The sequence below is a fragment of the Cuculus canorus genome, chromosome 12 (assembly GCF_017976375.1).
Source record: "Cuculus canorus isolate bCucCan1 chromosome 12, bCucCan1.pri, whole genome shotgun sequence".
Classification (NCBI taxonomy): Eukaryota; Metazoa; Chordata; class Aves; order Cuculiformes; family Cuculidae; genus Cuculus; species Cuculus canorus.
This window is the reverse complement of record NC_071412.1, coordinates 10,470,042-10,495,199: the sequence shown is the minus strand read 5'-3', so window position 1 is coordinate 10,495,199 and position 25,158 is coordinate 10,470,042. Positions and strand designations below refer to the sequence as shown.

General features: G+C 40.3%; 1 long non-coding RNA gene across 4 annotated transcripts; it reads right to left on the bottom strand.

The window, feature by feature from the left end:
* Window positions 1-3,475: 3,475 nt before the first annotated feature.
* LOC128853397 (uncharacterized) lies at window positions 3,476-23,865 on the bottom strand. 4 transcript variants are annotated; one of them, XR_008451926.1, is made up of 6 exons: window positions 23,706-23,865; window positions 20,401-20,531; window positions 16,377-16,426; window positions 13,463-13,557; window positions 5,516-6,965; window positions 3,476-4,073 (listed from the first exon to the last, which is right to left on the bottom strand). It is a non-coding gene; the product is annotated as an uncharacterized LOC128853397 (long non-coding RNA). The 4 variants fall into 4 exon arrangements; XR_008451929.1 differs by having other exon boundaries at window positions 5,758-6,965; window positions 23,706-23,864; XR_008451927.1 differs by having other exon boundaries at window positions 6,197-6,965; window positions 23,706-23,857.
* Window positions 23,866-25,158: the final 1,293 nt, after the last annotated feature.

Sequence of the window (25,158 nt, the reverse complement as noted above, 5' to 3'; positions counted from 1 at the left end):
TTAATTGCTTCTGTAGCGGATTGTAAGTAAAAAAAATGGAAACTGCTTTCAAATGTTTGACCCTCAATAGCTAATATCACATATCAGTGGAATAATTAATATACTTAATCCTTAAAATTCTGCTCTCATGTTTAAATCAAAAGGTTAAGTCATGGATCAGACCAGTTTTTAATAATGCATTCACAGCTTTATTTTCCATAAGGAGCAAAAAGTTTCCATAATCAGGCTGGGGAAAGAAGAAAGTTTGCTCCTTGGAAGGGATTCTTGTTTGCAATTCTATTTATTTCCCTTCTTTTCATTGCTCTGGCTATTAACCTCAAAATCCAGCTCTTTAATCTAAAAGGTTTCTGTGTTTCTTATTGGTTTTTCAATATGTGATACTTATTCCGAGCTTGTAGTTTCTTCAGTGAGCTGAAGACATGTAACACCCTGTTGGGTGTTACAGACAAGCGATGGGTCTCCATTCAGCCCAGTTTCACATCAGCATTTCTCCAGTACTGGACCTCCAATGCACCATTAAGCCAGAGGAAAGTAGGCCTCCAGCTTCAGGTACATCAGAGAAAGAAGTGAGAGGTGTGAATAAGTTCAGCTCCTTGTGCTTTCGTTTTCACAGAAATACTCCTTGTATTGAGAAGAAGGAGAAGGAGAAGGAGAAGGAGAAGGAGAAGGAGAAGGAGAAGGAGAAGGAGAAGGAGAAGGAGAAGGAGAAGGAGAAGGAGGAGAAGAAGGAGAAGGAGAAGGAGGAGAAGGAGCCAGCAAACATGCTGAATCATCCAGAATGTTGCAGAAGATTCAGACTTTGTTGAAACAAGATACTCATTTCTGTGTCGTTTTCATTCTTCCCTACAGATTGCCTTAACCTTGGACACAGACAGAAGAATTTCTTTCTTTTACTGCAGTTGCTCTTCTGTCAGAGAAGGCGGCATAAACCAGTGAATGCTCTCTGCTAGAGTAATCAGAATAAACGGACAAGACATTTATAGTAGTTCTGCTTTAATATATGTGGCTGCCTACTAAGAGGTTTGCTCTACACAGAAAACACGCTCACATGCTGAAAGAGCAATGTTTTCTTTTTTTGTCCAAAAGAGAGGGATAAAATGTTGGGGTATATGGATTCGAACATAACTCCAGAAAGGCACAACTTCCCGGAGTAGTACCCATCAAAAAGGGGCTGGTATTGCAATAAACAATAATATCAATGTTTATTTTTGGTTTGGGGAAGTCATTGTGGTATTTTTTTCCCCAATGAAAATAACAACAAGCACCAGGTTCTGCTTTGTTTTCTTCCATTTTGAGCCCTCGGTTTTTGTTTTCCTTTTTCTTTCTGTTGAGAAAGCAAAGAGCACACACACAAGAACTCTGGAGGGAAAAAAATGGAAAATGTGGATTGACAAAACTTTAAAAATTACACCTGAGAGCAGTTATTCTTCTGAAGTTCTATTTTTATTTTCATGGGGCTTTTTTTTTGCTGGAATATCAAAATATATGGGGAAAGAAAGTTAATGATGTTTGGGCTATAATAGAATATTGACCTATTTTACCTCTGAGAGAGGGGAGGAATAAATCTAACTCATAGTACATCCTGTTGCAGTCAGCTCTTTTCCTGAAGCAAATAGGTGGGAAGCAGCAGCCATCATCATCATCATCATCATCATCATAATCATCAGCATCATCATGATACTTAGAAATATTGATCATAGTTATAATGTGTGCCAGAGAGAGCTGTGAAGTGCATTTTAATTCCTCACAAAATATCATAGAAGTGCACATTAGAAAAAACAAGGATTAAGACTCTTTTATTTCCATTCTGATTTTAGATGTTTTTTAATTTAACTTTTAAAGAAAAATCATCAGCGATACCAAGATATGTTCGTGAAGTGAAAATGATTTTTAAAAAGAAATCTTACAGAAATGCCTTTCCTGCTTGATCTAAAGGATGTTCTTGGTACTCCAGAGAGACTCTGGATCAGAGGTAGGTTGTGCTGTGATATACAAACATTTAACCAAGATAAACTGATTCTTTTATGAACAAACAGGTCTGTTAATTGTTTTCTGTGATATAAGGGTAATGGGTGTATTAGCAAACTCCAGATTCAATAAAGGAAAGAGCGATAATCTCCTCTTGTTGATAGCAGTTTAATTCATGCACACAGTGGATACAGGAGAACAATATGGGAATTAAATACCAGGTACTAGAGATCATTTAGGAAAAGGTGTGGATGAGAGAAAGAAGTAAAATACTTGGAGTAGAAATGGAAACAGACTGAGGGCAGGGACTCATGTTGACTTGTTTGTATACAGCCAGTGTTAGAAATTATCCTCCTTAACCACCATATTAAATTAGTACCTCGTTCATTACATGTGTTTGTCTGTGCCAAAAATGGGTCCCTTACCCTGCCAGGCAGTCATAGAATCATAGAATCATAGAATAGTTTGGGTTGGAAGGGACATTAAAGCCCATCCAGTTCCAACCCCCTGCCATGGGCAGGGACATCCCACCAGCCCAGGCTGCCCAAGGCCCCATCCAACCTGGCCTGGAACACCTCCAGGGATGGGGCAGCCACAGCTTCCCTGGGCAACCTGTGCCAGTGTCTCACCACTCTCATATTGAAGAAATTCCTCCTTATGTCTAATCTAAATCCGCCCTTCTCCAGTTTATACCCGTTGACGTAGTCCTATCACTACAAGGCTTCGTAAACAGTCCCTCATTTTCAGGTAATTGTTTAGTTCATTGGTTAGGATACATAGGACATCTGTACAAGAAACATCACCATCTGTGATTGGCCAGTGCATGAGTTACCCCCTCCTTCTCATCATCTGCAAATATATAAATTGAAGAGGCTTTACCAACCAAGTATCCAGGATTTTGTTGTGAACAGAGTTTATTAGGGCAGAATTGTTCAAAGTTCTGCCTGAGGAGAGATGCTTTACTGAGGTGATTAAGATGTATGAGTCTCCAAGCTCTCCCTCCATTTGGCTTTCTGAAATCAACACTAACATGTCCTAGCAAGAGAGTCATGAAGATTTTAACGTACGGCCCACAGGATACAGTCAGCACATTTGTTGCAAAAAATACCTTGGCTGCTTTGCCATTCTGTACTGTGAGCAAATAACGTTTTTCCCCCTTCTCTGAATCTGTTTTCCAAACTTACTTGGAATTCTTTTTCCTTTGCTGAAATTTTGAATTCAAACCTGAGGAAGTTCACACCACATCTCCCCTTGAACTTTTAATCCAGTATCATCACATTATGGGGTTTTGTATACACTGGGGTTTTAGTGATAACTGAATGAATTTAACCTCAGTCAGTTTTGATTTTATATCATCAAAAAGTCTCAGCAGGTCTTGGTGAATCAGGCTTCTTTCTTCTTCTCCTCCACTTTTTTCAGAGTCCATTCTGACAAAACCAAGGACCCTTGGGCAATACCTTCTATTTATTTCACTGTCTGAAGCTAATGTGAACAGTTGCACTGACAAAAGTTAAATAGCTTGAAAAATACGTTTCCAGCCCTTGAGGCAAAAGTTTAAACTACTTTTTTTTTCTTAACATTTTCCTTTTCTTCTTTCAAAACAACCGGAGAAAACCCTGCTGCTGTGCTAATGGTTAATTTATAAATTGCTGCATTCTCTTGTTTTACTCCTGAACCAGGTTTAAAATGAAGGTTTGTGTTTCAGATACAACAAAACAACTAGGAAATGAAGTAATTGTGCATCACTGTTGGGTATAAACCGTCAAAGAAGTTGAAACCGTTTGAAAAATGTTTCTATTTTCTAGGGATGATGTAGCCTGTAAAGCATTTTATTCTTTTGTTACTGCTCTCCTTAAAGCTCACTCATGCAGTTCAGGCAATTCACAGGCAACGAGAGCTCTGATCCTTCTGCTTTCTTGAAGGTACCTTCTTGATGGTACTTTCTGAAGAGTTCCCTCCCAAGTCAAATTCTTCCTTTCCATCCGTTTCTCCTTTCTGGATTTTGCTTCTTTGTTTAAGGCATAGATCTGATTCATTTCTGTGCTAGAGTCAGCCAGAAGCACTTCACCCAAGACAGTTGCATTCAGCAAGGGGCTGCTTTGTTCCTATGAAAATCATCAACAATAAATGAGTAAAGATAAAATATCCTTGAATGTGTGCTATGCTATTAAAAATTAACTAAAATGTCATCATAATTTGAAACTAAAAAACATTTATGAGGGATTAAAATCACCCATTCTTTTTTTTTTAAAGCAACACTGAGTCATGCTGTCCACTCTTTCTTCCTTGCAACAATTTAGGCAAGCGCCGATGTGATCACCTAAAATCTCTGATTTTTTCAACCTCTGTTTTATGGTGTTTTCAGTTGTCCAAATCTAAGCATGTGCAGAACCACATGATTTACAGGACCTGATGAATGTCACAAAAAAATACCACTAACAGCCCTGAATATAGCTAAAAGCTACTTTATTACATTGTGTTGAAACATGTGTATATAAAATACCTATCAAAATTCTTGAGGACTATAATTATGTACAAAAAATAAAGCCTGTTCACAGGACATGGAGAGAAGTGAGAGAGGTCTAAAATCATCAAATATTTGCAATGACTGATTTACTCAGTTCTACGCACAACCACCTGCAAGTGCACAGTGAGACAACTTTGTTTTCTTTTAGTTGTTTTATTTGGCTTTTAATCTAATGACAGATACCCAGAAACATTCGGGAGTTTATTTGTCTTCAGAATGCAGTTAGAGATCAGATCTAGTAGTGTCATTTACTTGTGGAGATAAAGGGATAGCACTATTAAAACAACACAGCCATTTAGGAAATGCACTGATAAATGAACATGTTATGTATATGCTGTATCCTCACACATGTACATAAGTGTATATGTGTATATGAATATTTGAATATTGAATATTAAAATGAATATTTTTTCATTTGGCTTTGTAATGTGAGGTTACAATGCTTCAGAGCTGAGCCAAAAGAAAAGAAGCAGCAAGTGGCAGTAGCTAGCTTACATTTCTGCTTATGCCAAGGCTATGGCTTCTCCCCGTGCTCATTGTCAGAAGTCCCTGGAGAAGCTACATGTGATACAGTCTCGATTGCAGTCAGTTTCTATGAATTATTGGCCAATAAAGACCAAAGACAACAATGCATGGTATAGATCAGGTATCAGTGACTGCCAAGGTATCTTGGTAGCACCACTGCAATTATTCCTGTCCTTTCCAGCCACTCAGAGCTCACGTGACTTATTTAAACTCTTTGGAGGTTAAAAGCAACCAGACACAGCCTGCTATTCTCAAAGGCAGGCTTTGCCCCAGGGACACTGAAGTCCCACTCCTGTCATCACCGGTAAAGATGATGCAGAGCAGCTTGGTTCGGCTCCTGCTCTAAACCAGCCTTTGAAGCGCAGCTCCTCTTCACTGACGACAGAGCATTAGTTTTCAGTCTCTCTCCATTGTGGACCTTTTGGGCCTCTGTAATGGCCCGAGGGAGGAGGTGTAGTAAGGTGAATCTATCAGTAACGTGGTTTTCTTAGTTACCTTCAAGGTGCCTTGTCTGAGTAGCTCCTCGATTCCCAGCACCAGCACTGCAGAGGCTCAGGCTCACCTTTGTTAATCCTCCTCTGGGGAGCAGGCACAGTCTCTCAACACTGAATCAGCATTTATCAACCTAACAAATTTGATTAAATCTGACAGGAGATCCTGTCTTATTCCTATCAGTAAATGCTAAGGACAAGCCCATACAGCCTTCACAAAATTTGCTCCATTTCTTATTCTCTTACATTTTTCTGCTGTCTCTTCATCTGTATTGTAGCTGCACTCTTATTTCACTGCAAGCAAAGGAAATGCATGTTCAGTAGAAAAAAGACCTGTTCTGCTAGTTAGGTACTATCTGTTACAGGATAGTTTTGTTTCCTTCTCATCTCTGGGCTGGTGCACCCTAAATATAGCTAAATATAGCTAAATATCTGAGATAACAGCATCATAGGAGAAACACTGAGACCATCAAGGTTCAAGTCACTCCTGCTGCTTCAACAAGAAGCCCAAGCCAGAAGGCTGAAGCATGTGGAGTGAAATCTGGGGCCTCAGAATGAATCCTGAAGCATTATCTCATCTGAACACAGCATGCCTCGTGGTCCCAATGACTGGGTAAATGCCTTTCAGGCCAAAGCAAAGTAGCAAGTTTGAACAATTCACCTCTGATACGAAATCAATGCTTACTTTCTGTATTCAGCTTCCAGGCTAGATTTTCCTTTTCTCTTTTTCCACACCAAATCCCTGTCCTTCAGGCAGCTGCCGTCTTCTTTCCCAGAAGAGTTGAAGAAAGGGTTGGAGTGGAGGAAAATGATCATTGACGTTTATGTCACCATGAGCAGACACAGGTTAATGATCAATTGATGACAGTCCACACATGGCAGGTTCCTGCCTGCAGTATATGAAGGAGATGCTGTTGATGGCACTCATTGCTCAGCTTTAGAATTTAAACGCTTTGCAATACTGTTTTCAAACTCCTCATGCTCAGTGCCAAGTGAGAAGAAAGCAGAGAATCAAACATTAAACGTCTGCAAGGCTCATGACAGCAATGTCTGTGCCAAAGAAATCTGGCATGTCTGAACCCCTCATCCTGAGAAAAGGTTTTGTTCTCTTTTTCCCCCACTCTCTATCTTTCTTTTCTTCTCAGCTTCCTACCACATCCTGAGGTTTGAGTCACTGTGGGTTGTACTTTTATCAACAATGAAACACAGAGACACCTTTCACAGCTGCTGAGCTGGTTTCTTTCTTGGAATTTGGCATTATAAAAGCTAGTTTGCTTTCGGAGAGTTCACGGATGTGTGTATGCAGCCTCAGACTTGCACACAAAGAACTTTCCATTTGCAGAGCTGTATACAGCTGAATCTGTCATTTGGGGCGACTGCTGCTGTCCTGTCACCCAGGAGGAATGAGGTGATGCTTGATAGGCTAGCAGGTAGCCCAGAGACTAATTACAGCCCTGCAAATAAAAATCAAATAATAATTAAAAAAACAATAGATTATGAGCTTTTTCAGTATGCCAAACACACTGAAAAGTGACAACAGCTTCAAGATTAATGTTACTGATTTGAGATCCTTACATAGAAAATTCTTTTTAGAGCTGCAAAATCTTTTCAGAGCTGCGTTTCTGGCTCCTCATTGCAACAAGGTTTCTCACCTTACTACATTCCCCAGTTATAGGGAAATGTTATTACCTGGGCTGGGCCAATGAGTGGGGCAAGTCACACTTCCAGAAGCGCATCCTGCTACCGCACAGCACAGCAGCCTATTCCCACATGTGCTGATGCCTCTCAAGACTAGCCTGTTAACTTGATTAACTTTCTTTCTTGATATCCCTTCTCCCACCCCATCCCAACCCCAGTGCACTGGTTTTCATTTCCACGTGGCCGCGGCACTTCCTGATTGCTCTTCATACCAAAAATTATGAACTCCATCAAGAAAGACTTTTCTGATGGCATTTCCTGCCTGTCAAACAACAGGAAGCATCAGAAACCTTGCGAGAAAACCATTTCTCATGATACTACGAGGTTAATAAGCTGGGCCCAGATGGCTTGGATAGGTTTGGGGAGCATTCACTTCAGTATCTGAGTGTTAGGATATTTATCTGAACTTTTGATCCTGTTGAGGTTTGGCTATCTCTTTCGGATTCCACCTAAACTTTCACGCTGTCTGCTGTGCTTTCTCTGGCCAAATGCATTTCACAAGGAGGGTTATTTATACCTTCTGCTCAGCTCAGGATGAGCACAGTGCTTTGAGCTGCTCTAGTTGCATAAGGATACTCTCTCCTGGCATTGCTTCTTGTCATTTGCTCTGATTTGTGGGGTTTTAGCTCACACATATCCCGACAAGTGGGGAATCTGTCCGTGTAAGTTGATAAATCGCTTAGCTAATCCCTTTCATTCAAAACTCTTCAAAGTAAATAAAGTGAAGATTTTCTCCATCAGTGTGTTTCAGTCTCCTAAAACTGGGAAAGGGAATTATATTGTGTTGTTTAGCTCACCCATCACATACATTGGATAGGAAACAGTTGAATTAAAGAGTTCACATTGTCCAAACTCGTTAATGAACACTGGAAGAAAATATTTGAAAGAGTCCAGGTTCACTTCCCAAATAATTCACAAATCAGAAAAGGAGTGATGGTCCTGCTTGGAAAAGCAGTGCGTTCCTCTTGAATCAGCATTTACCCTTAACAATAAACATATGCTTAAATCCACCTAAGATGAGTGAGACTAAAGAGTGCTGAGCTAGGACACTATCATGGAACTTTTTCAGCTGTTTTTAACCCTGGAATTTTTGCCCCGCATCCTGCAGACACTGCCGGAAATCCCTAAGGCAGCCAAGGGCATTTGGGTATTCATTTCTGCATGTCAAAATTTCCCCATGGGATTTGCAAAACTCGAACCGGCCTGCTTTGTATTCATCTGAATGACAATGTTAGCTACTGATTTCTCTTGGAGATGGCGTTGTTCCAAAAATAAGAGGTTCAGTTTTGCTGTAGCGGTAAATGGAAATAAAAGACAGGCAAAATACCGATTTCCTGCCTGAAATGCAAGTAACTACTGAGATGCAATAAAAAAAATCAAAGATTCAAACTGTTATTCAGCAAAGCTGCTCAGGACATACCTGAAAGTGTCTCTTCGCTTTATTTTTCTCATCTATTCCCAGGTAGACTGGACTTTCTTTACTGTGGTGTGTTGTCAGCAAATAACATTTCACGAGACAGATACAGTCTGCAACGTCCTGTCTGCTGTTCTTATTAACAATTTTTCCCCCTCATTTATGTCTGCTTCATCTGAAACAAACAGTCTACATGTCAGATGTTCATTATATTGAGGATGTCCCAATGACAACCAATTTATTTTCCTGCCTGCACCTCCAAGAATTGTATTAGTAACGATGTCTACCTGCTCTAGAGACGCTTTGTGAAAACTGATGATCTGCCATGAGGATACTTAATTACATCTTCTTAAAGGTACACAATTAAGTTTGCAGGTAAAAGATTGCTCTGGGGTTAAAAATGTATTTTCAAATTAGTTTTCCTGGTGGGTAGGATGTTTAATTTTCATTTTGGTAGCCAAACTGGAGATTGATCTGAGAGATCTGGCAAGACGAATGCTCTCAAAAGCAGAGATGATACCCATCAGAGCTGTCTATTAACCTTTAGACACTGTGATATTTGGAAGTAAAACCAGGAAAATAGTGTATACATAGGACAACACATCTAGTCATGAAAGACCCCCTGCAGTATAGATTCTGTTTGCTGGGGGGACAGGGCAGGCATCCCGCAGGACTGTAAGCCAGTTATACAGGGAACTGCTGAAACTGCAGCTCTTGGTTTGCATTTCCATCAAGGCTTCCTGGGATGACAAGAATCATAGAATCACCAGGTTGGAAGAGACCTCTAAGATCCTCGAGTCCAAGCATACCGATCTGCCACTAAACCATATCTTAAGTACCTCACCTACCAGTCTTTTAAACACCTCCAGGGATGGTGACTCAAAGACCTCCCTGGGCAGCTGGTTCCAGTTTTTGGTGAAAACTTTTTTCCTAATGTCCAATCTGAACCTCCTCAACAGAGATCTCCAATACTGCTAAAGCCCGCAGAGATCACACAAAACGCTTATCCTAGATATGAGCGTGTGTTTGTCACTGAAACTGTAAGTACATGTCATTCCCAGTTTGCACAAGCTTCTGTGGGACATTTGGCCATCCCATAATTTGAGTACAGGGCTTGGGACAGCGCCAACATTTAAATCCTTTGCCCAGAAAGGGACAGTGTGAGGATACGTTGGCCGTCAGCCAACTCATTCACTCAAGCCAGCAGAAAGTCTCTTCGTTCTCCTGAGTACTCCAGGGGAAGCAAGTGTCTTCCTTCTGTGGTTTCCAAACTGTCCTGACTCTGATAAAAGTCGGACTTTTTACAACAGCTTTCACTGCTCCTTGGGATCATTTGTCCTTTCAGCTCAGTCTGCTCCAGTTTTCTACACCACCTCTGACATATTTAGTTTCCACATTAGCTATAACACATTTCTTATTTTTAGCTGAGCAATTCTTTTCTGAAAGCAAATCACATTTTCATAGCTTTTTGGAAATGAGCTCAAAAAGATGCCTGAAAGGGATGTCAGGAAAATACATGTAGAAATATTTCCCTGCAATACAAAACGTAACTCGTTTAACATACAGATATCTTCTAATGCTGGAAACCACCTGCTTCCCAGAGCACACAATTCTGTAGTCCAAACAAAGAAAAAAATAAAGAAAAGTTGCTACATGCATACATGCACACACATATAAATCCTTATCCAAGTCTATTCTAGCACATCAGAAACCAGAAACTGTTGATGTGAAGAAGGACATAAAGAGAAAGCTCCTTTGTCTACTACTAATTTAAAAATAGTCTGTCATATTTATTTCCAGAATATGTCAGCATGTAATTTAAAACAAATGTTTTGGATGAAAACGGCTTTTCAAATTACTTATGGCAAATAATATTCATAATAATATTGGTTTTATTTGTGGTTTTTTTCTCTCCTGTTTTCTGCTAAGCCACTCATTACTGGAACATATTTACCACACAGTTTGGACAAGCAATTTCCAATCTGTTGTCTTTTTGTAAATTTTACAGAATGGTATTTTGTTAGTTGATTTTAATAATACTGATTATAATGGTTGGCTCAGTCGCATGATAATATATTCTGGGAGAGACTAAAGAGCTTAAAACTGAAAAATAACAAAAAGTAAATGATAATAAATGCACTTCCAGGTGCAAATATCTGGTTGGAAACAATAAGCGTAATGAGTTGCAAATCATTAAAAAACTGCATAAATCAGGCAAATATTAATTACAACATGACCAAAATCTTCATGCTGACATTTCCAGCCTATTCATGGGATCATCTGTGAATCAGGTTTTAAGTATCACACCTGCTCCAGCTGACTGACCAAACAATTTCTATTTTATTTTTTTCAAATATTGTTCCGGAAAAAAACTAGATGAGACATTTGAGCAGGGTCGTGTTAGGAAACACTGGAAATATCCTTTGCCTTCCTGGTTCCCACGGCTGGAGACCCCCACTCCCTTGCTGCTGATGCTATTTAGGCCGTTCTCTTCCCAGGTTAAAAGGTTTCTTACCAAGCCGGTCACCCCAGTGCACCAGATCTGATAGGTCTTATCCATTGAGAAAAAGTCCTGTTCCAGCACCATGGATTTTCCATGCACGTACAAGAGATTAAATTAAACCACCAAATTAAAAAAAAAAAAAAAAAGAAAGAAAAAAACACCTCTTGTTCTTCAGCAAAGTTTGGATCTGGGTTCAGGTCCAACTCCATGGCCCAGGACAGTTGCCAATTCTGCCATGTCTTTCCATTCCTCTTTCTGGACACAATAAATAGCAGTCGTGCCAGTGGAAATGAGCATTAGAAGCTGTTTTTAGAACTCTTCTAATTTATGTGAAAGCAAAAAAGGAGCAAGAACACCCAATCTGAAGCCTCACTTTATGAAATTTCCATCTCCATTCTGCAGACTTGGGGTTTGGATGAGATTCAGTTGTAAGGTACTTAGCACAGAACTCACCATCTAACGACTGTTGTACGGGCCAAGACTTGGTCCTGTTCCATTTTAGCACAGTTTAAACTCATCACCACAATCAACGGATGAACTTGGGATTTCACTAAAGTAACATGCTAAAAAAAAAAGAAGAACTAAGGGCCTTGGGAGCAAATTTTGATTAAAATTTGAATGTTTTAGTCTACTTCTTTACTATATTGTAGTGATCCTATCGTTAAGTCTTTTGAAATTAATGGAGAGATCAGCTTTGATAAGCTCTATATTCAGCCTGTTCTGAGAAAAGCATCAATCCTTCATATTAAAAGAGGCACGAAAGAGCAGGAGAAGGTATGCCTGTTAGAAAAATGTTTAAAAACATTCTCTTTCTTTAACTCATTTCAAACATCAGCCACAGAATTCATTTGCTCTTTATAAGGAAAATATCTACAAGACTTTCATATGCATAAGCCATAAATATTGTGTTTAGTCAGGTTCCTGCCACATTATTAATAGGTATTCTGTTTACATCCACCCGATTTGATAGAAAACATTGCCTGCTCTGTGAGGAATGCACAAGAACAAGTTGGCACCCATGAAATAAATGCTGCTTGATGTAAAATGATTCAAAGCTAGACTTAGAAACTGTTTATTCAAAGCCTTGCAACAATCTGGATACACCACAGCTAGGGAACATGTCACCTACCATGCTGCTGAGCAGAGGTTCCAGCTAAATCATTTTAATGGTAATATAAGCCACACTGCAAAGAACCACTTGCAGAGACTGTGAGCCATGCCATGTTTAAGAAAAGTTAATTTGTTATTTAGTTTTCTTTAAGGTAGGCTGATAAACTGAGGCATTTGGGGGTGTTCTCAGCAGAACCACATGGAGCCTTTTGGTGACAGCATGTCCCTTGGAGTGAAAAGCTGGGTTCAGATGACTGGAGACACTCCTCAACCATTTCTCCACTGTAGTGTCTCTACACTCACTACTTTACCAGTTTGTCTATAAATTAATTTTAAAGGTCTTTTGAGATTTAAAGAAAAAATATCACTATATGATACTAATTTATCAGTTTATCTTAGAGTTTGCAAATCACAGACTTTGGAGGGGGGGCAGAACTGAAAAGTCACCTTCCTATATACAAACCAGTAATAGGTTTTGCCACCTGAGCATTGTACAAGGTATACAACATCTGATTGACAGCCTACAGGTAAGCTTTCTATTCTCCAGCAGAAGGAACACCTAGGGTGCAGCCTATCATTGTCATTTGTTTGTTTGTCTGTGGGTGGTATCCCAAGGAGCTAATCAAATAATCATAATCAAATAATGAGATCTGGACTCAAAGCACTTGCAGCCGGATGCTGCCCAGGAGACGACAAAGGGACACAAAGTAGTGGTGACAGGAAGCTCATGCCCCAGCAGATCATGGTGAGTGGTGTAATTGGTGTGTGACTGTTGTTGTGGCACACTAGTTGCCAGTCACAGCTAGAGCAAGCTGTTGGTGAGGTGCAGAGGGAAAACCCACTGATCTGTAATGAGCCCTGACTGCAATGTGGGAGAGATCATAGGGATTTTTCTTTGTTTCTGAGCTTGACTCAGCACAGAGCAGGTGCAGAGCTGGCAGCCAGGAGCAGCAAAGCCCAGAAAAACAAGGGGAAAATGGTGGTGACCTACCATATAATTGGTCTGTGGATAATCTTTCCTCCCCAAAGACCATGCAGTGCTGTCTGCAGGCAAGCTCTGTCTGCAGTCACTCACAAATCGAGTTCATAGAATTGGAGAGGTTCGTGGAAATCAGTGCGGCCCCCAAGTTTCAAGTAACAATGTCACCTGTGGTGGCTCTACTCCATTCTGTGCAGCTATCAGACATAAGCTTGCTAAAGGGCTAGAGCCTCATTAATCTCCTTACCTGTTTTTGTTCCGTTCTCCTGATTGTTGTTCCCCACTGGCTCTAACTCATTTTCTCCTGTTGAACTGATGGACAGGCTTGGGATTCATGCCCTCCTGAAAAAAAGAGAATAAAAAAAAAAAGCAATGTCTTGTTAGGCAGAACTTAGAGATGATTCTCCATGCATCTGAAACATCGCAAACCGTGAAAAGTCTATGTCCCTTTAAAGCTCCACATTAACCATCCTGAGGGTGCATAAAGACAGTGTTGTAAAGGTCCAGCCCAATCGGCCTTTAGGTAGTGCACCAATGTTGAAGGAAGAGCATTTTTAAAAGGCTAGATCACTCTAGCTTAAGCTCTCTTGTATTCTCCCTGTAAATCTGGCCACACTCACCATGACTGATCTAAAATATTCCATTTTTAATTAGTTCCAGGCTCACAAATGTGATTGCTACATCTGCACGACATAGCAGTGCCAAATCAAAGTCTGAGGCTGATGAACGAGTACTGCATAGTTTAAAGACCTTTTGAAGGGGAGAATAGGGCTCCTCTACTATTGGAAATGCCTCCACTTCTATCTCGCAACCCCATTAAAAATGAGCAACTGGGGGATATTCTCCAGCATCCCCCACATTCAAAACCAAGCTCTCAGAAATAATCCAAAATCACAAATGCTGTGCTGCTACAAAGATATCTTTTTTCCAGAGATATGACCAGTAATTGTACATGGAGGCTGGAGAATACCATGACTCACTGAAGTCATGTTCTGAAGCTGTCACTGACTGTGTCAGGGTCTGGGTTACCTTCTCACTCTTGTATCCCACAACACAGGAACGGAACAACAGTTCTGTTTACTCCCAGGTGAGAAGCCAAATTACCTTTGCTCTGTTTGGCACAGAAAATCTCTACCTTCAGTGTTCTCTTTTGGTAGTACCTAACTTGATGCTGTTTCTTTTCTCTGTTGGAGCCATGAACTGTTAATAAGGATGAGGCCTAAGCACTGATAGGAGGAATGTTGTCCTGATACCCTGGTGCAAATTCTCCTCCATACACACAAGTCCCTTTACCATGGAGCTCTGTTAAGGAACCACTTGAAATGCAACGCTCCTAAGGGGGAAGTTAAAGAATTTCTTGAGAAATTTTCTTAGAATGAAGACAATAACACAAGAAGGAATGCATCAGTAGTAATGAAGCGTATGAGCACAACTGATAGACAGAGAGACAGATAGACGAAGAGGTAGTTGTATTATTCTGTGGAATTTTATGCCAACTGAACCTAACATTTTTGTGGTTCACAGAAACCACTGCTGTCCCTAATTAGATGTCATGAGTAAGCCATCTAAGTCTGTGCATATGCTATTCCTTTCATTTAACTTTTGTAACTGTTTTGTGTTACTCTCTTACTCTCTTGAGAGCAAGGCTGAAATTCTCTCACATGGACTAGCAGGATAAATCTAAACCATTACAAACTGTGGCTTACATAAATCTAACCATATACCCTTTTGGAATGTCTCTTATATTTTAAATTACAGCTCCATGTATAACTGTTCATGCTTTCAAGTCTCAAATCCAAGAAAATACAACTCTGGATGTGTCTTTGCTCTAATAAAACCTCTTGTACAAGGATACCAGCACCTGGCTTCCCATTGCATTGAAGCTGATCGGAGTTATTTTGCTTGCAATGGCTTATGGAATATGGCCATGGGCTGCATACAAAGAGGTGCTGAGAACTGGAGGTTGAGATCCTGAGGGTAAGTTGTCTAGAGGCAAAGCGCCTTTGCTTTCCCAAAGACTGAGTCTCTGGCTAGGTGGAAAACAAGCCTGCTGTCTGTTTCTGCCTTTCCTTGTCAGGATTAGCAGTACCTACCTGGGATCTGCAGTGTTGACCACGGCTGTCAATTAAAACTAAACACATTTCAGTGTGGCTGCCAGCCAAAAACACAGAACCTGCCAAATAGTAAACACAGAAGTTCTGCCTAGTTTCAAAACAATTGTGCCACCACCGTGAGAAGAGTGTGCTTATAATTCCACTGTAATCTGAGGGCCGCCTGTGCCAATTCTTACTTGATAGATGAGGTCTTCAAAAGGAGCCATCCAGAGCTCAGTCTGCCTTCTATCGGATCCTCTTTCTTCAATTTGAGGATCTCCAGAATTTTTTAGTTTGTAATAAACTTTCCCAAAATTCGCCTGATTCACAGAGGAGTCTTTGCTCAGTAAACAATGAGGACACTAAAATGTATCAGACACAAAGAAAACAAAAGGGTAAAGTAAAAGACCACAACAAGTAGATTTATATTTCTAGGATGGCTATCAATCTTTTGATGTTCCATTTAAGAGACAATTAAGCTTCTGCAATTAATTAATAAAAGCATTTTTTCTCAGTAAAACTATTACTGAAGGCCAAACTTTCCCATAAACGGTACTCTGAAGTGCACATGGCAATCATCACATGATGATTCAATCTGTCAAAATGGAGTACTGACTATAAAAAAAAGTCCTCTGACTACAGTTTCTAAACTGGAAATGGATACTTACTGAAAGACATGTGTCTAAAATAACAGCGATGATTGAAACAGATCTCAGAAGATAGAAATAGATTGAGTTCTGCCTGAAAGTTTCGGGACATTTTGACCTTCAAAAGAGAATGTCTCAAAGCTACTCATGCTTGTGGCAATAGTGAAGAAATGGGGCTCAAGGAAATACTCTCATCCCACTTCCATGGACCTCTAATGCGAAACCTGGCTCTGATATTTTGGAATTTCCTGATCTATTCAAGACTCACAGGAAATACATAAGAAGAGATCACAGGTGCAATGAGGAAAAGTGACAGCTACACAAGCCGCTCAAAAGGTGGTATGTAAGCAGGATTGCACAAAGAGTTATGGAGATATTAAGATGAGTGTAGACTTCTTTCCTGGCATCACAAGGGCCAGACCTTGGAGCGCTGTAGAATTCTTTTTCTGGTTTGTAAATCATCCTTGAAACCTACAACAGAGGAAATATGTCTTTAATTTTATATTTAAAATGGAAACCAAGCAAAGATAACAGACCACATTCTACTGTGTTTAAGTGGACTTGGTAAAACCTATGACAACCATATTTTCTTTTGCCAGAGATATCCACTTGCTTTTTCAATTAGCCTTAGACTCAGTCCAGAAATATGATGATGCTGGGCCTAAATAGGGCTCACATGTTCTAGATTTCTGCATTATGGCCTCAAATCTCGACTGTGCAGATCTGAAAACACAATAGGACAGGTAGATCAAGGGAAAGAAATATGGAGACACTAATAACTAAATACTCCACTTCAATCTCTGCCTTTCATTCTGAAAGCCCCTAAAGCACACTACAAATTGGATTCTTTAGCTCCCCAAATCATTTAATTCTCCCATGAAATAAAACCATATTGGGGGGAGGGGGGAGATAGGAAGGAGAAAGAGGCAGATGTTTAACATTAGCCTAACAAAATACTTTTAAATCAGGAAAAATAAACAAACCCAAAAACTTATTTATGTAAACACCAGATACTAGGACTCTCACCTCTTTACTCTGAGTTTTCTGTGTTTCAGGTAATGGTTCCAAAATTCTTAATTTACAAATTTTTCAAAGTGTTTTGGCATCCCACAGCGACTAAACTATTACATATGACTGGCAGGACTTCACCGAGTGCTCTTCTGCCCATCCAGGAAAGATCAGGACTGGCTTTCTGCAACAGCTTTTCTTCAGGGAAGTACTGTAATATAAATACTCAATCTGGGCATCATCAAGGTATAGCAGGATGCCACAGCTATCCTAACCTCTCTAATTTTCTGAGAGGGAATAGCATCATTAAGGAAGGAGTACTGTCAGAGTCAGTACTGTGAGATGTTTTTCTATCTGTACATACTTGTGTAGGAACAATTTCGTTACTATGAAAGTGCTTACCAACTGTCATTCCATTTGAGCATGATGGGCAGCAGTGGCATGGTATTTTTGCAACAAACAGAAAAACAGGTTGTCTGTCTCTGGACTTGCCCACCTTCTCTCAGCAGCAGCCTCAAATATTGTTTTGTTTTGACACGTGTTTCCAATAAAAACACAAGGTTCATATTGACAAGAGGAATGCCGGACCAGACCACTGGCATTTCAGAGCAGCCACAAATCCTGCTTTCTCTGAGCCCCCGAGGCTCAATTCCACGCAGCAAGAATCCCCACTCAGTAATTATTCACATTCTTCCAAACCACCCCTATTATCTAGTGAGCTACTGTCAGCTGAGGCTTAGTTTTAATTCTTGTAAAGAGACATAGTCAACTCCACTATGCTTTCTTTACATACATAACATCAATGATCTCTTTCCCTTTACCTGTGTTAGGTCTGTATTAAATGTCGCTCTGAAGTTCGGATATGGGCATTGGAGTTCTTTTTACAGTAAATATAATACCCCAGAGAGATGCTCTGGTGACTCATGCAAAGCCCAGGCTACTAAGACAAGTGAATGAAGACAAAGTGTTGCCACTGGGATATGTTGCTGGAATGTCCTCAGTTTCATGGCTTAGCTAGAAAGTCAAAGATATAATATATAATCATAGAATCACTTGGTTACAGAAGGCCTTTGAGATCATCAAGTCCAACCATACCTGTCCACTATTTAACCATATCTCTGAGCATTATATTATATTATATTATATTATATTATATTATATTATATTATATTATAAAGGCACGAGCAGGATTCTCCTCCATGTGTCCAGAGACTATCGTCAGAGTGATTAAGAAATGCAGCCTGCATGAGCTAAATGTCTCCAAGAAACCCACAAAATCCTACCAGAATAACTAAGAAAAGAGCATTGGATCCTACTCATCTCCAGCAGGGGTAAAATAGATATCTGCAGTGAGTCTCCTTTATTCAACAGTCTCAAGGACATGATCGGTGTTAAGAATCAGGTCTACATAGGGAAAAAGTCAAGCTGAGTGGTACCATGGGCCTTTTTCTCTTACTTTCCAAACAAGTGAAATAATTATGTTGCGGAGTTAGTTTTTTTTTTAAATAAATTCTACTCGGTTTCCCAAAAACAACCAAAGCAAAATAATCATAAAAACACATTGGTATTACATGCCACGAATTGCTGTGTCTTTGCATTTCATCTCACACTGGCACAACAATAATGGAAGCCTGAACAAATTTCTTGAACCAGCAAGTCAGACTCTCAGGAGAACACTTCAGAGCATTTGCTGTCCTTCTGCTTTGATGTACTCTACAATCTCACATTAAATCAGGCTTTAGTGAGAACAGCCAGGCTCAATGTACCAAAGGCAAAGGGCTCCCCTCCTAGGAAGCTAATCAAAACCATCCAGTGTCAGCAGAGGGAAGGCAAAGGCAAAAATACCAGCAAATAACTAAATAAATACAATGCTACCCCTTAAATAACCTTGTCACCAAAACACAGAAGTACACAGATAACTCGATCCTTCTCCTGTGCAGAACACACTGTGCATATTTAACTTGACAGGTTTTTCAAGACTCATATTCTATAGATTTCCATATCGTCCTCAGCGGGACACAGCCGACAGTCTGGAAAATAATATCTTCTCTAACTTCACTACTCCCTCACCCATTTTTTTTTTCTTGTAATCATCCATATTATTAATAGGAGGCAGCTGGTTCCCATTAATGTTGGGAAAAGTGGTCTATCTCAGGAATTATGGTTTAAATTGGCTTGTAGTCTGGGGGAATTAGCCATCTGCACCTGGCCTAACATGGATATTTTCAGCCATACTAATCATAAACAGGGCTTTGTTCTAGTTGTGTCCACTTGGGTCTCTCACTGTCTTTTTTTTCCCCTTAGAGGGTGAAAGAAAAGAAGAAGAAGAAGAAAAAAAATCCCATTAACCCCTTCACAAAATTAATCAAAACCTAACTGCTTTGTTAGTGACCTGCGTTTTATTTTATGTTTGTAACTGAGCAGACCATTTAAGTTTGAATGAGGCCCAGCATGAGTCTTGTATCTTTTCAGAGGCTGAACAAAATTGGCAAGAGGAAGAGCCAGTTGTTTGGCAAGACAGCTGTGATTTAGCAATATCCTCATGACGTCCACATGAAGCATAATACCATGTGGGCAGGAAGGGCTGTGCACCAGAATAAAGCTAGAGAGAGATTACATTGAGCAAAGCAAAATCACCAGGACATTGCAAATTACTCTGAAGAACATCCTATAATGTAACACAAATGTAGGGGTTTGGATTTTTTTTTCCCTTCCCATCTAATGTCCATGCTTGACAAAATTATTTTGTTTATCCCATGCTTTTGGGCTGAGATAAGAAAAATGGATTCGAAGGTGAGTGAAAATAAATGACATAATCAGGTCAGACAAATGTTTTCTTTTGCCTCAGAAATTTGGCAGCATAGGTATCAGCTCTATCCCATTCCTAAGCCCTGTAGGGAGTCCATCCACAACTGCAGTTATAGGAATAAGTGCTTTGCTAGATCTTTACAGAGGTTTGTAAAACACAGGACTTTCTCTCCCTCCACATCAATCTTCCTGCCTTAATAATTATAAATCACCAATGTTAATATATTTAAAAACTGTATAGACAAAGTCTGGGAGGATCGTTTCATTGGCTGCTGCTAAACGCAATGTTCTGAACAAGAATTTTGGCTTGAAAGTCACCAGGCTACTGCACTCTGGAACCTGTGAGGCTCTCCCAAGGGACTGCTGTTTGCTTACATCCAAATCTCCCACTCTCCCTTGGACTGAGGTGGCAAATCCAATTTTGTGCCAATGGGCAGTCTGTCCAGTCCCCTTTCTATCAAACGCCAACCTATAGGTTCTGACAGTGCACATCTCAGGCAGAAGCAACCAGAGAGCTCCTTACAGCCCCCTCACACCCCCACCCACCTGAGCAGCTGGGTCTAATGGACTTGTTTGCTTGCTCACTCGCTTTGCAGGTTCCAGCTGAAATAAGAAGCCGAAATACTGACCTCTGATGTAAGAGTCTGTTGCCGTGTTATTTGCAGCGTCTCTGGGATCAGGAAGTGCCAAAATTTCAGAAAGTAGCCTGGCTCTTCCAAGCCAATTTAGAGTCTCAAGAGGCTCGAAGAGTTTGGATAACCTACAGTCAAGTGTTACAATTAATGGGAGCTAATCCAAAACAAACTCTGAATCAACTCACTTACCCATCAGTAACTGAAACACCTCTCAGAACAAGGTGTGCTGCCAAGTACTAGTAACCAGCTACGAGGTGGAGGCCAGGGAGCTTGGAGATAGGACAGGACTAGCTGGGGTGGACTTCTGGAGCCAGGGCTTGGAGGGCAGGAAGGTGCAATAGTCTTTGAATTCAAACACGAGCACACAGGTGACAGCAGGAGGAAATAGAGCACAAGAGAAGTAGTTTTTAATAAGGAATGCTGTGAAAACAGTTTTGTTGCCCCTACACAGATGTAAATCAGGAGGAATCGGTGTATTAGGGCAGGGAAGACTGTTGAAGCCACAGAGGAAAGCTGTAAACTACATTCACAATGAAGATCAGTGTAGGTCCCAGGGGTTTACAGCTGAAGGCTTTGTCCCATTCTCTGCTGAACAGCTCTATGTGAGCACCTTGTCTGCCTGAATGCAGAGTTTAGTAAAAGGGAATGAAAAGGAGAAGGTGGGGGCAGAAACTGATCTTTAATCTTGGTGACCTCCTAAGAGTTTACTGAGACAGGCACAAATTCCTGGAAATGAGATTTCCCACCTCTTCGGGAAGCAGGATTTCAACATAAATGCCAGAATAATGAATCTTGCACAAGAAAGGTATATTAAAACCAAAAGAATAGAAATGACACAACTTCAATAACAGAGAGAAAAGGCACCTGCAATCCCCAGATGTGTCTGTATTGGAGCTGTGTACGGTGTCCATGATTTAGACACCGTATCTCAAGGCAAACACAAACTAAAAGCACAAACTCCCTTGTGACTTTCTCCTTTGTCTGATTTCACCCACAACAAACCTGTTCATGACTTCCACCTGCTCTTAGTCTGCTTCTCTTCCTAAATGAGTTCCTCAGAGCCAATCTCCAGTGTAATTAGGACAGTGTCTGGTACACTGCACACCTCCTCTCCACCTGTGCACTGGTTGGACAGTTGCACTTGTTTCTTCCCCATGACAGTGCAGCTCACAAAGTCCAGAATAAAACATGCAAAAGCCAGAGACAAAGTCTCCTGGCTGAAGAGATCCAGCTGTGGAATGAACTTGCAGAGGAAATGAGACAAATCCAGTTAGAGCACCTCTGGGAAACAATGAAAACCATTCCCCTTTTCACTCGTAAGCAGGATGACATTCACAACATCACCGTCCCTCCACATCTGAAGGAAAGAGATCTTTTTAGCCATAAAGACGACAAGAGCCAGAGATATCTTGACCTTGTTTTTGCTGACCTTTTTTTTTTTCATGAGGAACACAGATATTATATCGCAGCGATCACCAATAGAATAAATCGTCAGAAAGCTCAGTATAAAACCAAGGAGAATACTGACGGGAAATATTTCAGGCGGTTGTGGAGCTGCACAGTTCCTTAAAACTTTATAGGAGATGAAGTGAGTCTGGGGGGTGTACAGACAAGGGAACTATTTGTGAAGATTCATTTCTGTATCATAGCTGTGTAAAGAGCCAATGGGTTTAATGCAGTACATGAGGATTCACAGAAAGGCAGGACAGTAATCCCTGCTAAAGGGAGCACTAACACAGTGTTATCTGGAATTTATCAAAGGTCCTTGCGATGGCTCTTTTTCTGCTTAGCCCTGATTCTGGTCTCAGTGCTGTGCCCCAGGTTTTTTCCAACCATCTGTCCCCTCTGGGCCCAAAGGAACTCAAACCTAACCCCTCAAGTTTTTTTCTTCTTAAGATTAAAAACTCTAAGACTCATGTTCATAAAGTTCTTTCTCTTTCCATCCTCCCTCATTCAAAAGATGCATATCCTTCTCACCATCTAAGAAGTCACCTCTGCTTTTGGCTGTTCTTTCCTCCAAAGCTTTACTGGCTGTCTTGGCTCTGTGTGCAGTTGTTTGTATAGCTGTAACCAAGTTTAAATCCTGTTGCTATTAGCAATCCTACCTAGCTCCCTATGTACCCCTTCTTCTACGATGCCAGCAGTGCTCTCCTCCTTTCCCCTACGAAGTTACCTCTCAGAAACGTCCTTTCTCAAATAAGGTTTCCAGTCTTGCACACTCTAAAGGAGGTGTCAGACTCATGGTTATCCACCAAGCCAGGGTTCCCATGTGAGAGTAATTTAACCATGGGACATATAGTTATTATTTATTCCTTCTTGATCCTTGCTGCCTTTATAGGGAAACTCAGTTGATAAATTCAGTCTTCTTCCAGATGCTGCAGCTAGCTGAAGTGCTTTATGCAGCCACTGAGCAGGGCTATCACTTTGGTGAAGAAACACTGAAGAAGAGCTTGCTTTATAAGAGTGAACATAGAGAAGATGGATAGGTGCTGAGCAGCACCTGCAATGGAGAAGCCTGTGAAATCTGTTAACTGCATACACGTAGGGTCAGAAGACCTGTGCAAACCCAGAGAAAGGCATTCCTGAGCTTATAGGAGCAAGACATAAATCTTTAAATGTCAAACTGGTAAGAGGGACATAAAATGTGGCAGGAATTTGACTGGGGCAAGTACTCTAAGGAAAAGGGAAATAAACAGCTGACCTTGAGATGGAGCGTGCAATATATAGCCCAGATGACAAAGCAGATTTTAAATGAGTTTTAGTGGAGATGGAGATGGAGATGAAGAAAGGATTCAAGATAGATGAAAGAAAAGAAATACAGTCAGAATTGTTAGCAGAGTTTTTACTTTTGGTTGGAGTTTTTCATTTCTCTCCCTCTATTCAGGAAAAGCTTGAAACAAATGGCTAATAAGATGATGAATTCATGAAGCTCAACATTTATTCTTCATTGTGACCATAAAACATTTGCTTCAAAGGAAAAGGCAGATGGACCACAGCTCAGCAGCAATCAGACTGCCACACAGAAATTAACCAACTGAAATTAAGGTGGAGAAATCAAGAGCCCAGAGGGGTTTTGGCTCCTTAAGGTCATGGAAGACATGCTGAAACTTATCTCTCTGCGTCGTGACAATCAAATAGAATGTAGAAAGCTCTTATATGCACATTTGATTTCTATCCTATTCCGGAATTGCTATGCACCTCCTTTTCACAAATAGCCCTCACTATTTTGAAATGCACTCAGTAGTGCATTCCAAAACCAAACATCCTGGAACACCTTGGATCTTGGAGACTGAGCTTACCTTCTGATCGTAGTCAGTGCTTCAAGAAGTGGGCTTCATGTCACGAGCCTCATCATTCAAAGGCCTCTGGAAATCAAAAGTTAACATGCTACTTGGCTCCAGTAAAAATGTGATCCTGTAGCAAAATAAACAGAAGAAAAAGCTCCTAATAGCAGAGAGACCTAATTCAGGGAGCAGATTTTATTATGGGAATTGCATATGCCCGTCTTACAGACCTTAAAGTATCCCACACACTTTGCTTATTTCAGAACTTGATTCCATGAAACAAAGCACTAGAGGATAATCATATTTATTTGTTTGGTTTTCCACTTTGTTCAGTTATCCCAGCTTAAATCTAAGCCAAATGTTACACTAAAACAACCCCATGGACATACATATTTTCTGATTTACTAACAGGAATAAGAAAACAGGTTACAACAGCCAAGACCAGAGGCCCTCATTTGTAACCATTTATCCTCATGCAGTTAAAGGTCACCCACAAATTATAGACTGTGGGTTCTATCACCATTTTATATATATAACTATACATGTATATTTACAACTGCTACATACTTGTTTTCCACAGTGTGGTGCCCAACGTTTCTGCTACAGCCTGAAATGAAGCTGCAGCACAGGAGGGTGACTGATGCTATATTTAACACAGAGAAACTTTTTTATTGAGTGGAAATGGGATGGGAGGAAGAGGAGAAGAGGTGAAATGGTAAAACCAGTTGTGCCTGAGATGGCCGAAGTAACTGCTGTGGTTTGTGAGCTAAATGGCTTCTGGTGTCCCAGATGAAATAGAGAAACCAACTTAGAAAGTCAGCCCATTGAGAAACCACTCACCAAAACAGAAAAAAAAACCACCCTGATTTGCAATTATTCTTATCCTTTCTTTAAATGAAGGAGAAACTGCAATTACAAGCTGAAGCTGTCAACATCAGAATGCCTAAATAACAATGAGATTCGTAAAGAATTATAAAATTGAGGGGATATTACTCACATCCTCATTTATAATGCTTTAGGCATGAGCCTTTCAACATTTCTCTGTAGCTCCTTCCGTTTGGAAAACTGAAAACCTCCATTTCTGGAAAATACATGATTATAGCAATCAACACTTTAAGAAAAACTGCAAATACTGCAGGACTAGAACTGTGAAAGTGGGCAATAAGTCTGTATGAATTGATTATCCAGTTTATATGGATTATTTATAACTTGGCATTTGGAATTAGACTTCAAAGCCGACTACGCTTTGAGCAAGGGTTGGTCTAGCTGGCTTCTAGAGGTCTCAACCCGAAATATTCTGTGATTTTAAGATTTGGGCATATATTTGTCTTCAAGTAAGGAAAAAATGTTTTTCAAAATACAAAAAGGAGGCAATCCTCATTGAAAAGTGAGAGATGACTAAAAAAAATGTATTTTTTATGTCTGGGGTTTAAATGGTATCCTTCCAGCAAAATATATTTTTTGAAGT